A 14644-nucleotide genomic window follows, 5' to 3' on the forward strand; every position below is an offset into this window, starting at 1 on the left:
TATGGCCTTATGGGCATGAATCCAAATTGGTTCACGGTGATATGTGTCATTCCTCTCATCGGGCATCTTGTGCTTAATAGTGTGGCTCATGAGCTTAATAGTTGGTATGTAGTGTGAATCATGAGCTTAATCCCTAGATAGTTGGTACAACTTCGAATATCTCCCTTGTTCTTGAAAATTGGTACTAATGTACTCCTCCACTCATCGGGCATCTTGTTTGATCGAAAAATATGGTTGAACAACTTGGTTAGCCAAACTATAACAATATCCCCAAGGCATTTCCACACCTCTATTGGGATACCATCTGGACCCATCGCCTTGACCCTTTCATCATTTTAAAGCTTCTTTGATATCTGACTCTTGGATTCTATGTACAAAGCATCTATTTAAATCATCAAAGGAGTCATCAAACTAGGTGTCCATAGTCTCATTCTCACCATTGAAAAGATTGTCAAAATACATCTGCCACCTTTGTTTGATGTCTTGTCCTTTCACCAAGAGTTGATCCATCTCGTCCTTAGTGCATATAATTTGGTTAAGGTCTCTCATCTTCCTTTCCTGAATCCTAGTCATCTTATAGACATCCTTCTCCCCTTCCTTTGTACTTAGTCTTCGGTAAAGATCATCATAGGCTCAACTCTTTGCCTCACTCACAACTCGCTTTGCAGTCTTCTTTGCCACTTTATACCTCTCTATGTTCACCGCACTCCTGTCATGGAACAAGCTCCTATAACATTCTTTCTTCTCCTTTATTGCCTTTTGCACGTCCTCAGTTCAGCACCAAGTATCTTTAGGTTCACCTCTGCTCCTTTTGGTCACTTCAAACACCTCTAACGCCACCTTCCTAATACAAGTTTCCATATTCACCCACATGTTGTTTGCATCTTCTTCTTCGGACCAAACACCCTCCACAATAACTCTTCCCTTAAAAACTGTGGATGTCTCCCCTTTGAGTTTCCACCACTTCGTCCTCACAAATTTGGCTTGTTTATCCTATGGGTACGAATTAAAAAACGGAAGTCAGCCACCAGAAGTTTATTTTTGGGGCACAACACTCTCTCCAGGTATCACCTTACAATCCAAACATGCTTGTTTATCTTCTCTTCTTGTGAGAATGAAGTCGATCTGGCTCAAACAATGACCACTGCTAAAAGTCACTAAATGAGACTATCTCTCTTTCTAAAGAAAGTGGTGGCCATCACTAGGTTGTAGACTACAGTAAAGTCCAAAATATCCTCTCCTTCTTGATTTCTACTACCATACCCAAAACCTCCAAGAGCTAGCTCATAACCTGCATTTGTTGAACCTACATTACCATTGAGATCTCCTCCTATGAAAAGCATCTCATTGGATGGTACTACTCTAACCATGCCATCTAAGTCTTTCTAGAACTTCCTCTTCTCGCTCTCACTAAGACCAACCTGAAGGGCATATGCACTTATAATGTTCAAGACTACATCCCCTAAAACTAGTTTGACTAGGATAATCCTATCTCCCTGCCTTTTGACATCCACCGCGCCATCCTTGAGGTTCTTATCAATTAGGATACCTACTCCATTTTTGTTTACCACTGTTCCCGAGTACCAACCAATGTTCTCCACCTCCTTCGCTTTTTGCCCCTTCCATTTTGCCTCTTGGACACATAGGATATTAACATGTTTTCTGCTCGTTGCATCGACTAACTGTCTTAGCTTACCTGTAAGGGACTCTATGTTCTAACTACCTACATGGATCCAAGTCGGCTCAACTAGCTTCCTTACCCCTCGCACCCATTGAGACAGATGTGAAGACCCTTGCACATTTGTCACTACACCTAGGCGCCGATGTAGCGCTCCACTAAGGAAGCAATGACCCGATCTAGATCACGATACGACGCGCCACCAAGGGGGTGGCATCCTAGCCCTTGTCCATTTAACACCATACTCGGGTTCTGATATGGCATGTCGCTAAGAGGGTTACACCTCAATGGTTTTCTATTGGGTTCCATATCCACTTGAGTGGCTAAAATTTTTATAGCTGGCTTGCCACGTCTAACGCAACCCTCCTCTTTGTACCTGGACTTGGAACCAGGCCATGCTGCACCAACATATGTTGAGTTACTGAAAGGGAAATGGCCTCAAACATTTCCTATAATTGATTTTGGTGTTTGATGACCATCACAAACCTTATGGACTAACTAGTTTGCTTAGTTGATCTTTTCTCAGGTGCATAAAGTTCATAGTCACATATAAGGAAAAATGACCCTTGGGGGAATTCTACAAGTTTGGAGCAAAATAGATTTGCACCAGCCTATCGCGCAACTGACTGTTCGGTGTGCACCAGACAATGTCATGTGCTCAGGCTGGAGCACCCAGTGAACTGGCCGCTCTCGAGAATTTGCAGCGCTCCTCGGCTAAAATCACCGGACTGTTCGTTGTGTCACCAGACTATCCGATGAGCCCACGAAGCAACGTTCGAATTCGCCAACGGTCGACTGCGATCGACTGCACCGCAATCTAAAGCGTCAGAAGGTCAGACACAGTTTGCGATGTCAGATCACACCCGACTGTCCGGTGTGCCACCGGGTTGTCTGGTGCACCGCAAGAATAGACGACTTCAGCGGTCAACCGCTCCAAATCCCAACGGTCAGCTAACATGGCATGCACTGACCAATGAACAGTGGTATGTCCGGTGCGCACTGGATTGTCTAGTGTGCTCGTCGATAGAGATGTCAGCCAATGGCTAGAATAGTGGTTGGGGCTATAAATACCCCCCAACCACCTCCATTCAAGTCATCCAAGCTTTCCACTCTCAACACTCAATACAAGAGCAAAGAATACATTCCAAAGACACATTCAAAGCCTCCAATCCTCTCCAAGTGCCATAATCAAGTCAAGTGAGCAAAAGAGATTAGTGACTTGAGAGAGGGTGATTTTTGTTTCATTTGTTGCTCTTGTTGCTTTCTTCTTCTCCTTCTAAACTTTCCAAGTGTTTTGAAATCAAGTAAGAGACACCTAATTGTGTGGTGATCCTTGCGGGGTCTTAGTGACCCGTGAGATTAAGAAGAAGCACTCGACCAGTCTAGATGACCGATTGAAAGAGGAAAAGGGTTGAAATAGACCCGACCTTTATGGCCTCCTCAATGGGGAGTAGGTTCATTGGAACCGAACCTTGGGAAACAAATCGTCATGTTCATTTGTCTTGATCATCACCATTCAATTTGTTTCTTCCTTCTCCTCTCTCTCTCTCTCTCAAAGTTCTCTTGCTCACATTGATTTGAGTTAGCTCCCAAAGTTATCCGCATTGATTAAGCAACTCATAGCTAGAAAAACTATCTTCTGCACTCCGAATTCACAATTATTTATTTCTAACCCTAACCCCAGGTGAAGTGCTGAGAGCACCTAGAGGGGGGGGGGGTGAATAGGTGATCCTGTAAAACTTGAAAAACTTTAGCCACAAAAACTTGGTTAAGCGTTAGCACAGTAAATGCCAAGTGGCTAGAGAGGAGTCTCAACAAAACACAATAACCACAAGAAATCAATCACAGAGATGGCATGGTGGTTATCCCGTGGTTCGGCCAAGTCCAACGCTTACCTACTCCACGTTGTGGCGTCCCAACAGACGAGGGTTGCAATCAACCCCTCTCAAGCGGTCCAAAGACCCACTTGAATACCACAGTGTTTTGCTTGCTTTTCTCAATCCCGTTTGCAAGGAATCTCCACAACTTGGAGTCTCTCGCCCTTACACTTGAAGTTCACAAAGAAGCACGGAGCAAGGGAGGGATTAGCAACGCACTCAAGACAAGAAATCACAGCAACACCACGCACACAAGTCGCAACTAGAGCTTGCAACACAACTCAATGAGTTCACAACTCCACTAGAGCTCTATATGCTATCACAAAGAATCAAAGGCGCGGAATTGATGTCTTGGTGCTTAGGAATGTTGTAGTAGGAATGCTTGGTGTACTCCTCCATGCGCCTAGGGGTCCCTTTTATAGCCCCAAGGCAGCTAGGAGCCGTTGAGAGCATTATAGGAAGGCTGATATTGCCTTCTGTCGACTGGCGCACCGGACAGTCCGGTGCCCGATTTCCTTCCAAAAATGGCACAGTCGACCGTTGGCAGCCTGAGAGCCGTTGGCGCACCGGACATGTCCGGTGCACACCGGACAGTCCGGTGCCTCCTTCTAGCCGTTGGCTCGGCCACGTGTCCCGCGCAGATCGCGCGGCCGACCGTTGGTCCTGCCGACCGTTGGCTCACCGGACAGTCCGGTGCACACCGGACAGTCCGGTGCACACCGGACAGTCCGGTGAATTATAGTCGTACGTCGCCGATAAATTCCCGAGAGCGACGAGTTCGCCTGTGAACGGCCCACCGAACAGTCCGGTGCACCACCAGACAGTCCGGTGAATTATAGCCGTACACCGCCGTCGAAGTCCCGAGAGCAGCCTTTTCGCCAGAGCTAGCCTGGCGCACCGGACACTATCCGGTGCACCACCGGACAGTCCGGTGCTCCAGACTGAGCAAAGTCTTGGCTGCTCGAGCCAAGGCATTTTCAATTGGATTTTTCCTGTTTCCAGCACTTAGACACAATACATTAGTCCATAAAACAATGTACTAAGTCTGAGAAACATACCTTTATCCTTGATTTGTACTTTGTCCACCTTTTTACACTTAGGCACTTGTGTTGGATACTAAATCACCAAAATACTTAGAAATGGCCCAAGGGCACATTTCCCTTTCAATCTCCCCCTTTTTGGTGATTTATGCCAACACAACATAAAGCAAGTAGAACAAGTACAAAATCAATTCAAATAAGAACTCAAATTGTTTTGATTCAAATTTGACATATATGGATCACTCTTTGCCACCACTTGGTTTGTTTTTGCAAATCAAATTCAAATTCCTATCTCTAAGTCAAACACACATGTTAAGACATAAAGAGAGTCATTCCAAGAGAAATTGATTCAAGATTTCAAAAACTCCCCTTTTTCCCATAATCAACACTTCTCCCCACAAGAAGCCAACTTTTGACAAGAGAGACAATAAAGGAGTTTTGACAAACCAAAAGTTATAATCTACTATTTTCAAAATTTCTCAAGTGGTAGCTGATCCATCTATTGCTTTGGCCTTTATTTTCTCCCCCTTTGGCATCAAGCACCAAAACAGGATCAATCTTGGCCCTAAAACCCCATTGCCTCACCAAAATCTTCAAATAAGAACTCAAAGGCAATAAGAGTTCATGAGATGAACTTGGAATAAGTTACCCTCTCATCGGAGTGCAGTGGAAGTCTTTCATGGTCCAAGTCCACCTTTTCCCTTTCAAACCTCCTTTGAGACTAAAACAAGCAAACTCAAGCATATGGTTAGTCTCAAAGGGTCAAGTTGTAACACAACTCCCCCTAAATATGTGCATCACTCGCACAAGGACTTGTGAGGTCCAGGAAGTGTTTGTACAACTTGAGCACCATAGTAGGCAACAAAATGCATAATGAACATGATCAAAGGCATAAATACATGTATGCTATAAATCAATCCAAGTTCCGCGAATCTAGGACATTTAGCTCACTACGCAGCCTGCAAAAGGTCTTTTCATCTAAAGGCTTAGTGAAGATATCGGCTAGCTGGTTCTCGGTGCTAACATGAAACACTTCGATATCTCCCTTTTGCTGGTGGTCTCTCAAAAAGTGATGCCGGATGTCAATGTGCTTTGTGCGGCTGTGCTCAACAGGATTTTCCGCTATTCGGATAGCACTCTCATTATCACATAGGAGTGGGACTTTGCTCAGATTGTAGCCAAAGTCCCGGAGGGTTTGCCTCATCCAAAGTAGTTGCGCGCAACACTGTCCTGCGGCAACGTACTCGGCCTTAGCGGTGGATAGGGCAACGGAGGTTTGTTTCTTAGAGTTCCATGACACCAGGGACCTTCTTAAGAATTGGCACGTCCCTGATGTACTCTTCCTATCGACCTTACATCCAGCATAGTCGAAATCTGAATATCCAATCAAGTCAAAGTTAGACCCCTTTGGATACCAGATCCCGAAGCAAGGCGTAGCGACTAAATATCTTAGAATTCGCTTCACAGCCACTAAGTGACACTCCTTAGGATCGGATTGAAATCTAGCACACATGCATACGCTAAGCATAATATCCGGTCTACTAGCACATAAATAAAGCAAAGAACCTATCATGGACCGGTATGCTTTTTGATCAACGGACTTACCACCTTTGTTGAGGTCGGTGTGTCCATCGGTTCCCATCGGAGTCTTTGCGGGCTTGGCGTCCTTCATCCCAAACCGCTTTAACAAATCTTGCGTGTACTTCGTTTGGGAGATGAAGGTGCCGTCCTTGAGTTGCTTCACTTGGAACCCAAGGAAGTAGTTCAACTCGCCCATCATTGACATCTCGAATTTCTGCGTCATCACCCTGCTAAACTCTTCACAAGACTTTTGGTTAGTAGAACCAAATATTATGTCATCGACATAAATCTGGCACACAAAAAGATCACCATCGCAAGTCTTAGTGAAAAGAGTTGGATCGGCTTTCCCAACCTTGAAAGCATTAGCAATTAAAAAGTCTCTAAGGCATTCATACCATGCTCTTGGGGCTTGCTTAAGTCCATAGAGCGCCTTAGAGAGCTTACACACGTGGTCGGGGTACCGTTCATCCTCAAAGCCAGGGGGTTGCTCCACGTACACCTCCTCCTTGATCGGCCTGTTGAGGAAAGCGCTCTTCACATCCATTTGGTACAACCTGAAAGAATGGTGAGCGGCATATGCTAGCAAAATACGAATTGATTCTAGCCTAGCCACAGGAGCGAACGTCTCCTCAAAGTCCAAACCTGCGACTTGGGCATAACCTTTTGCCACAAGTCGAGCCTTGTTCCTTGTCACCACCCCGTGCTTGTCCTGTTTGTTGTGGAACACCCACTTGGTTCCCACAACATTTTGCTTGGGACGAGGCACCAGCATCCAAACTTCATTGCGCTTGAAGTTGTTGAGTTCCTCCTGCATGGCCAGCACCCAGTCTGGATCTAGCAAGGCCTCTTCTACCCTGAAAGGCTCAATAGAAAAGACAAAGGAGTAATGCTCACAAAAATTAACTAATCTCGAGCGAGTAGTTACTCCCTTGCTAATATCACCCAATATTTGGTCCACGGGATGATCCCTTTGGATCGTCGCTCGAACTTGGGTTGGAGGTGCCTGAGGTGCTTCTTCCTCCTCAACTTGAACATCCTGTGCTCCCCCTTGATCATGCGCCTCCACTTGAGGTACCTGTTCGTCATCTTGGGTTGGAGGATGCACCATAGTTGAGGAAGACGGTTGATCTTGCTCCAATTGTTCCTGAGGCCGTACATCTCCAATCGCCATGGTGCGTATCGCGGCCGTTGGAACGTCTTCTTCATCTACATCATCAAGATCAACAACTTGCTCTCTTGGAGAGCCATTAGTCTCATCAAATACAACGTCGCTAGAGACTTCAACTAAACCCGATGATTTGTTGAAGACCCTATACGCCTTTGTATTTGAATCATAACCTAATAAAAACCCTTCTACAACTTTGGGAGCAAATTTGGAATTCCTACCCTTCTTCACTAGAATGTAGCATTTACTCCCAAATACACGAAAGTACGATACGTTGGGTTTGTTACCAGTTAGCAGCTCATATGAAGTCTTCTTGAGGAGGCGGTGAAGATAGACCCTGTTGATGGCGTGGCAAGCCGTGTTCACGGCTTCCGACCAAAAACACTCGGGGGTCTTGAACTCTCCAAGCATAGTCCTCGCTATATCAATGAGCGTCCTGTTCTTCCTCTCTACCACACCATTTTGCTGAGGTGTGTAGGGAGCGGAGAACTCGTGCTTGATTCCCTCCTCCTCAAGGAACTCCTCCACTTGAAGATTCTTGAATTCGGACCCATTGTCGCTTCTTATCTTCTTCACCTTGAGCTCAAACTCATTTTGAGCTCTCCTTAGGAAGCGCTTGAGGGTCCCTTGGGTTTCAGACTTATCCTGCAAAAAGAACACCCAAGTGAAGCGAGAAAAGTCATCAACAATAACTAGACCATACTTACTTCCTCCTATGCTCAGATAGGCGACGGGTCCGAAGAGGTCCATATGCAGCAGCTCCAGAGGTCTTGAAGTGGTCATCACATTCTTGCTGTGATGTGCTCCTCCCACTTGTTTACCTGCTTGACAAGCTGCACAAGGTCTATCTTTTTCGAATTGCACGTTAGTCAAACCTATCACGTGTTCTCCCTTTAGAAGCTTGTGAAGGTTCTTCATCCCCACATGTGCTAAGCGGCGATGCCACAACCAGCCCATGCTAGTCTTAGCAATTAAGCATGCATCTAGACCGGCCTCCTCTTTTGCAAAATCAACTAAATAGAGTTTGTCGTCTAGTACACCCTTAAAAGCTAGTGAACCATCACATCTTCTAAAGACAGACACATCTACATTTGTAAATAGACAATTATATCCCATATTACATAATTGACTGACAGATAGTAAATTATATCCAAGAGACTCAACTAAAAACACATTAGAGATAGAGTGCTCATTTGATATTGCAATCTTGCCTAAACCTTTCACCTTGCCTTGGTTCCCATCACCGAATACGATTGAATCTTGGGAATCCTTATTCTTGACGTAGGAGGTGAACATCTTCTTTTCCCCCGTCATATGGTTTGTGCATCCGCTGTCGATAATCCAGCTTGAACCCCCGGATGCATAAACCTGCAAGGCAAATTTAGGCTTGGGTCTTAGGTACCCAACTCTTGTTGGGTCCTACAAGGTTAGTCACAATTGTCTTAGGGACCCAAATGCAAGTTTTATCACCCTTGCATTTTGCCCCTAATTTCCTAGCAACTATCTTCCTATCCTTTCTACAAATAGCAAAGGAAGCATTTAAAGCATGATAAATTGTAGAGGGTCCATTCATAACTTTCCTAGGAACATGAGCAATATTCTTTCTAGGCACATGATGAATATTTTTCCTAGGCATATCTCTACCATGCATATAGGAAGAACTGGGAGCAAACATAGCATAAGAGTCATAGGCATGTGAATCAAAAGCATTACAACTCCTATGAGACTGTCTTCTATCATTGTACATAAAAGTATGGTTCTTTTTAGTACTACTTGCCATAGGGGCCTTCCCTTTCTCCTTGGCGGAGATGGGAGCCATATGGCTTGTTAAGTTCTTGGCTTCCCTCTTGAAGCCAAGCCCATCCTTAATTGAGGGGTGTCTACCAATCGTGTAGGCATCCCTAGCAAATTTTAGTTTATCAAAATCACTTTTGCTAGCCTTAAGTTGGGCATTAAGAGTAGCCATTTCATCATTTAACTTTGCAATAGAAGCTATGTGTTCACTACAAGCATCAATATCAAAATCTTTACATCTATTGCAAATAACAACATTTTCTACACAAGTTGTTGATTTACTAGCTATTTCTAACTTAGCATTCAAATCATCATTAATGCTCCTTAAGCTAGAAATCGTCTCATGACAAGAAGATAATTCACAAGAAAGCATTTCATTTCTCTTAACTTCTAAGGCATGAGATTTTTGTGCTTCTACAAATTTGTCATGTTCTTCATACAACAAGTCCTCTTGTTTTTCTAAAAGCCTATTCTTATCATTCAAGGCATCAATCAATTCATTAATTTTATCTACCTTGGTTCTATCTAGGCCCTTAAATAAACATGAATAATCTATTTCATACTCATCACTAGATTCGTCCTCACTTGAAGAAGCATAAGTAGAGTTTCGAGTACATACCTTCTTCTCCCTTGCCATAAGGCATGTGTGACGCTCGTTGGGGAAGAGGGATGACTTGTTGAAGGCGGTGGCGGCGAGTCCTTCATTGTCGGGTCGGATGAGGAGCAATCTGAATCCCACTCCTTGCCAAGATGTGCCTCGCCCTTTGCCTTCTTATAGTTCTTCTTCTTCTCCCTCTTGTTCCCTTGATCCTGATCACTATCATTGTCGGGACAGTTAGCAATAAAATGACCAAGCTTACCACATTTGAAGCATGAGCGCTTCCCCTTGGCTTTGGTCTTGCTTGGCTGTCCCTTGCGACCCTTAAGCGCCGTCTTGAATCTTTTGATGATGAGGGCCATCTCTTCATCATTAAGTCCGGCCGCCTCAATTTGTGCCACCTTGCTAGGTAGCGCCTCCTTGCTTCTTGTTGCCTTGAGAGCAAGGGGTTGAGGCTCGTTGATTGGACCGTTTAGAGCGTCGTCCACGTACCTCGCCTCCTTGATCATCATTCGCCCGCTTACGAATTTTCCAAGGACTTCTTCGGGCGACATTTTGGTGTACCTGGGATTCTCACGAATATTATTCACCAAATGAGGATCAAGAACGGTAAAGGACCTTAGCATCAGTCGGACGACGTCGTGGTCCGTCCATCGCGTGCTTTCGTAGCTCCTTATTTTGTTGATAAGGGTCTTGAGCCGGTTGTATGTTTGTGTTGGCTCCTCGCCCCTTATCATCGCAAATCGTCCAAGCTCACCCTCCACCAACTCCATCTTGGTGAGCAAGGTGACGTCGTTCCCCTCATGAGAAATCTTGAGGGTGTCCCAGATCTGCTTGGCGTTATCCAAGCCGCTCACTTTGTGGTATTCATCCCTGCACAATGAAGCTAGAAGAACAGTAGTAGCTTGTGCATTCTTATGAATTTGCTCATTAATGAACATGGGACTATCCGTACTATCAAAGTGCATTCCATTCTCTACAATCTCCCATATACTAGGATGGAGAGAGAATAGGTGACTACGCATTTTGTGGCTCCAAAATCCATAGTCCTCCCCATCAAAGTGTGGAGGCTTGCCGAGAGGAATGGAGAGCAAATGTGAATTTGAACTTTGTGGAATACGAGAGTAGTCAAAAGAAAAGTTCGAATTGACCGGTTTCCTTCTCTCGTAGTCGTTGTGGTCGTCGTCCTTTTGGGAAGAAGTGGACTCATCACTGTCGTCGTAGTAGACGATCTCCTTAATGCGCCTTGTCTTCTTCTTCTTCCCATCTTTTCGTCTATGACCTGAGCCCGAGTCGGTAGGCTTGTCATCCTTTGGCTCATTGACGAAAGACTCCTTCTCTTTATCGTTGATCACGATACCCTTCCCCTTAGGATCCATCTCTTCGGGCAGTTAGTCCCTTTGTGAAGAGAACGGCTCTGATACCAATTGAGAGCACCTAGAGGGGGGTGAATAGGTGATCCTGTAAAACTTGAAAAACTTAAGCCACAAAAACTTGGTTAAGTGTTAGCACAGTAAATGCCAAGTGGCTAGAGAGGAGTCTCAACAAAACACAATAACCAAAAGAAATCAATCACAGAGATGGCACGGTGGTTATCCCGTGGTTCGGCCAAGACCAACGCTTGCCTACTCCACGTTGTGGCGTCCCAACGGACGAGGGTTGCAATCAACCCCTTTCAAGCGGTCCAAAGACCCACTTGAATACCACGGTGTTTTGCTTGCTTTTCTCAATCCCGTTTGCGAGGAATCTCCACAACTTGGAGTCTCTCGCCCTTACACTTGAAGTTCACAAAGAAGCACGGAGCAAGGGAGGGATTAGCAACGCACTCAAGACAAGAAATCACAGCAACACCACGCACACAAGTCGCAACTAGAGCTCGCAACACAACTCAATGAGTTCACAACTCCACTAGAGCTCTATACGCTATCACAAAGAATCAAAGGCGCGGAATCGATGTCTTGGTGCTTAGGAATGTTGTAGGAATGCTTGGTGTACTCCTCCATGCGCCTAGGGGTCCCTTTTATAGCCCCAAGGCAGCTAGGAGCCGTTGAGAGCATTATAGGAAGGCTGATATTGCCTTCTGTCGACTGGCGCACCGGACAGTCCGGTGCACACCGGACACTGTCCGGTGCCCGATTTCCTTCCAAAAATGGCACAGTCGACCGTTGGCAGCCTGAGAGCCGTTGGCGCACCGGACAGTCCGGTGCCTCCTTCTAGCCATTGGCTCGGCCACGTGTCCCGCGCAGATCGCGCGGCCGACCGTCGGCCCTGCCGACCGTTGGCTCACCGGACAGTCCGGTGAATTATAGCCGTATGTCGCCGATGAATTCCCGAGAGCGACGAGTTCGCCTGTGAACGGCCCACCGGACAGTCCGGTACACCACCGGACAGTCCGGTGAATTATAGCCGTACACCGCCGTCGAAGTCCCGAGAGCAGCATGTTCGCCAGAGCCAGCCTGGCGCAACGGACACTGTCCGGTGCAACACCGGACAGTCCGGTGCACCACCGGACAGTCCGGTGCTCCAGACTGAGCAAAGTCTTGGCTGCTCGAGCCAAGGCATTTTCAATTGGATTTTTTCTGTTTCCAGCACTTAGACACAATACATTAGTCCATAAAACAATGTACTAAGTCTGAGAAACATACCTTTATCCTTGATTTGTACTTTGTCCACCTTTTTACACTTAGGCACTTGTGTTGGATACTAAATCACCAAAATACTTAGAAATGGCCCAAGGGCACATTTCCCTTTCAAGTGCGTGTTCAAAGTTTATAATTTTCAGATTTCGCCTATTCACCCCCCTCTAGGCGACTTTCAGTTACAACCCCTTGTTTCTCATCAGACGCTTTCAAACCTTTCCCTTGCTTCTCAGGTTGACCTTTTTGCATGCTATTAGTCTCATACTCTTATGTGTCTAAAATTTTAGATGTTTTCAACCAACACTTTGTGACCTCGCAAGACTTACAACCCCTCCGAGTACAACTTAATACAATGGTTTACACAAGCACCAATGGGCAAAAGTGTCTATTCCTCACTTCTAATCAATAGACAGAACCTAAATCAAGCACTAATGAAGTGGTCTAACTAACTTAAGTACTTCACAAATCACCTCCTAGTTATCGAGTGATCTAAGCATTTGGGAATTTTAAGGTACCGAGATGAGCCTCAACTCTCTTGTGACGTTTTCATATCTCCCACGGCTCTCAAATGACTGCCTCTAGATTGCGCAGTATGTACTAGCAGTTTGATTCTAACCGCTATAGCACAATGATTAGATGCTCTTTGGTCTAACGCTCTTTGTTTTGACGATCCTTGAACTATAGTCACACGTTCTAATGCCCTATAGTAAGCTCCCCAAGAGCTATCAGGCATTGTCATACTAGTCCAATGACCATCGTTGGACTATAGTCCCACCTTCTCGTCTTCCAAAATGGTCAATGGACCCTTTAGTGAACAGTGTATCTGTTTGGTTCGACATTATCCAGATCACTGTTCTGATGGTCGTGTAATGTCTTATGCTCTTCTTTTCTTTGTGACCTTTGAGTTTGGTTGGGTTCCATCTCGTGTGTTGGACTCTTGCATGTTGTTGTAGATCTTCAATGGGCCTTCTAATGTCTTTCTTGACGTGTTGGTCATCTCAATCAGCACTTTGTCTTCATCCAAATCTATGTTGCATCGTTTGAATCGTAAGCAAACACACTAGCAAATAATATTAGTCCAAATGATTATGGCAATCATAAAAACCAAAACTTGACTATTACATGGACATCAATCTATTTTCCTTATACTATCGATAGCCTCAAGTTTGTTAGTTAGCCTATCATTTAATTTGCTAGGGGTTTCTATTCTAGCAAGCGAAAAATCATAAGATGTTTTTGAGCTAGCTAATCTTTCTTTTGAATCGTTAATAATTTTCATCAAAACCGTAGTAGTGTTGTTGGCTTGTCGCAATTCGTTGTCTTTGATAGCTCACTAGTTTGTTTTTTTTGATTAGTGAAAATTTCATTAACTAATTGGAATTCTTTAGAAGAGTCTTTTATTATCACTATCACTACCATTACTTTCACTAGAGTATGAGCCTTTAGTGTTAGCTCGTTCCATAAAGCACTTGTGAGAGGAGCATGATGGCGAATGCTTGTGACCGTGTTTGGTGTGTTGGTTCTTCACTTAAATTATCCCAAGTCTTAATTGTCGTAAGAGCATGTCCTTGTAACTTTTTTTATCCTTAGGTTTAGGCTTATTTGGACAATCTTTCATATAAGTATCCTTTGTTGCCGCAACCATAATATTTTTTGTTTCTTTTCTATTTTCTATTCTTAAAATTGCAAATTACATGTCTCTAACTAGGATGGGTACACCCGTAAATTTATCTTGCGAATTAGATGTCTCAAGAACCAAAAGAAGCTCACCCTCTCCGTGTCCTGTAACATGCTTTGGAACCAAACACATCATAAAATCAGAAAATAATGTTTCTGTCGCTATCGAGTGAACCTGTGTGCAAAGTGTGGTGACAAAGATGATTACGTGTTATTCCTTCAATGTCCAAAAGACGACCACTCTAAGCTTCCATATTTTTCACAGGTTATATTGTTTCTATTAAGGCATTTGGTATCCCTAAGTAAAATTTAGCTTGTATCACATCAAATATTTGAATATCAATCATAAGTATTAAATATAGATTTAATTAAGTCTAATAAAATTATGTCTTGTATTTTAGTCTTTATCTGTCTAATTAGTTTTATAATAATTATACTTTATTTAAGATCTATAATTATCATTCAAATATTCGATGTGACAGAGTAAATTTTAGTTGGGATGAACCAAACACCCACTAATTTTTGAACGTGACGTAACGTTCTACACGACTGCACCTATCTAGGCTTTGGGTGCATTTGGTTCAACTTTTTGAAC

Source organism: Zea mays, chromosome 3 (genome assembly GCF_902167145.1).
Source record: "Zea mays cultivar B73 chromosome 3, Zm-B73-REFERENCE-NAM-5.0, whole genome shotgun sequence".
NCBI lineage: Eukaryota > Viridiplantae > Streptophyta > Magnoliopsida > Poales > Poaceae > Zea > Zea mays.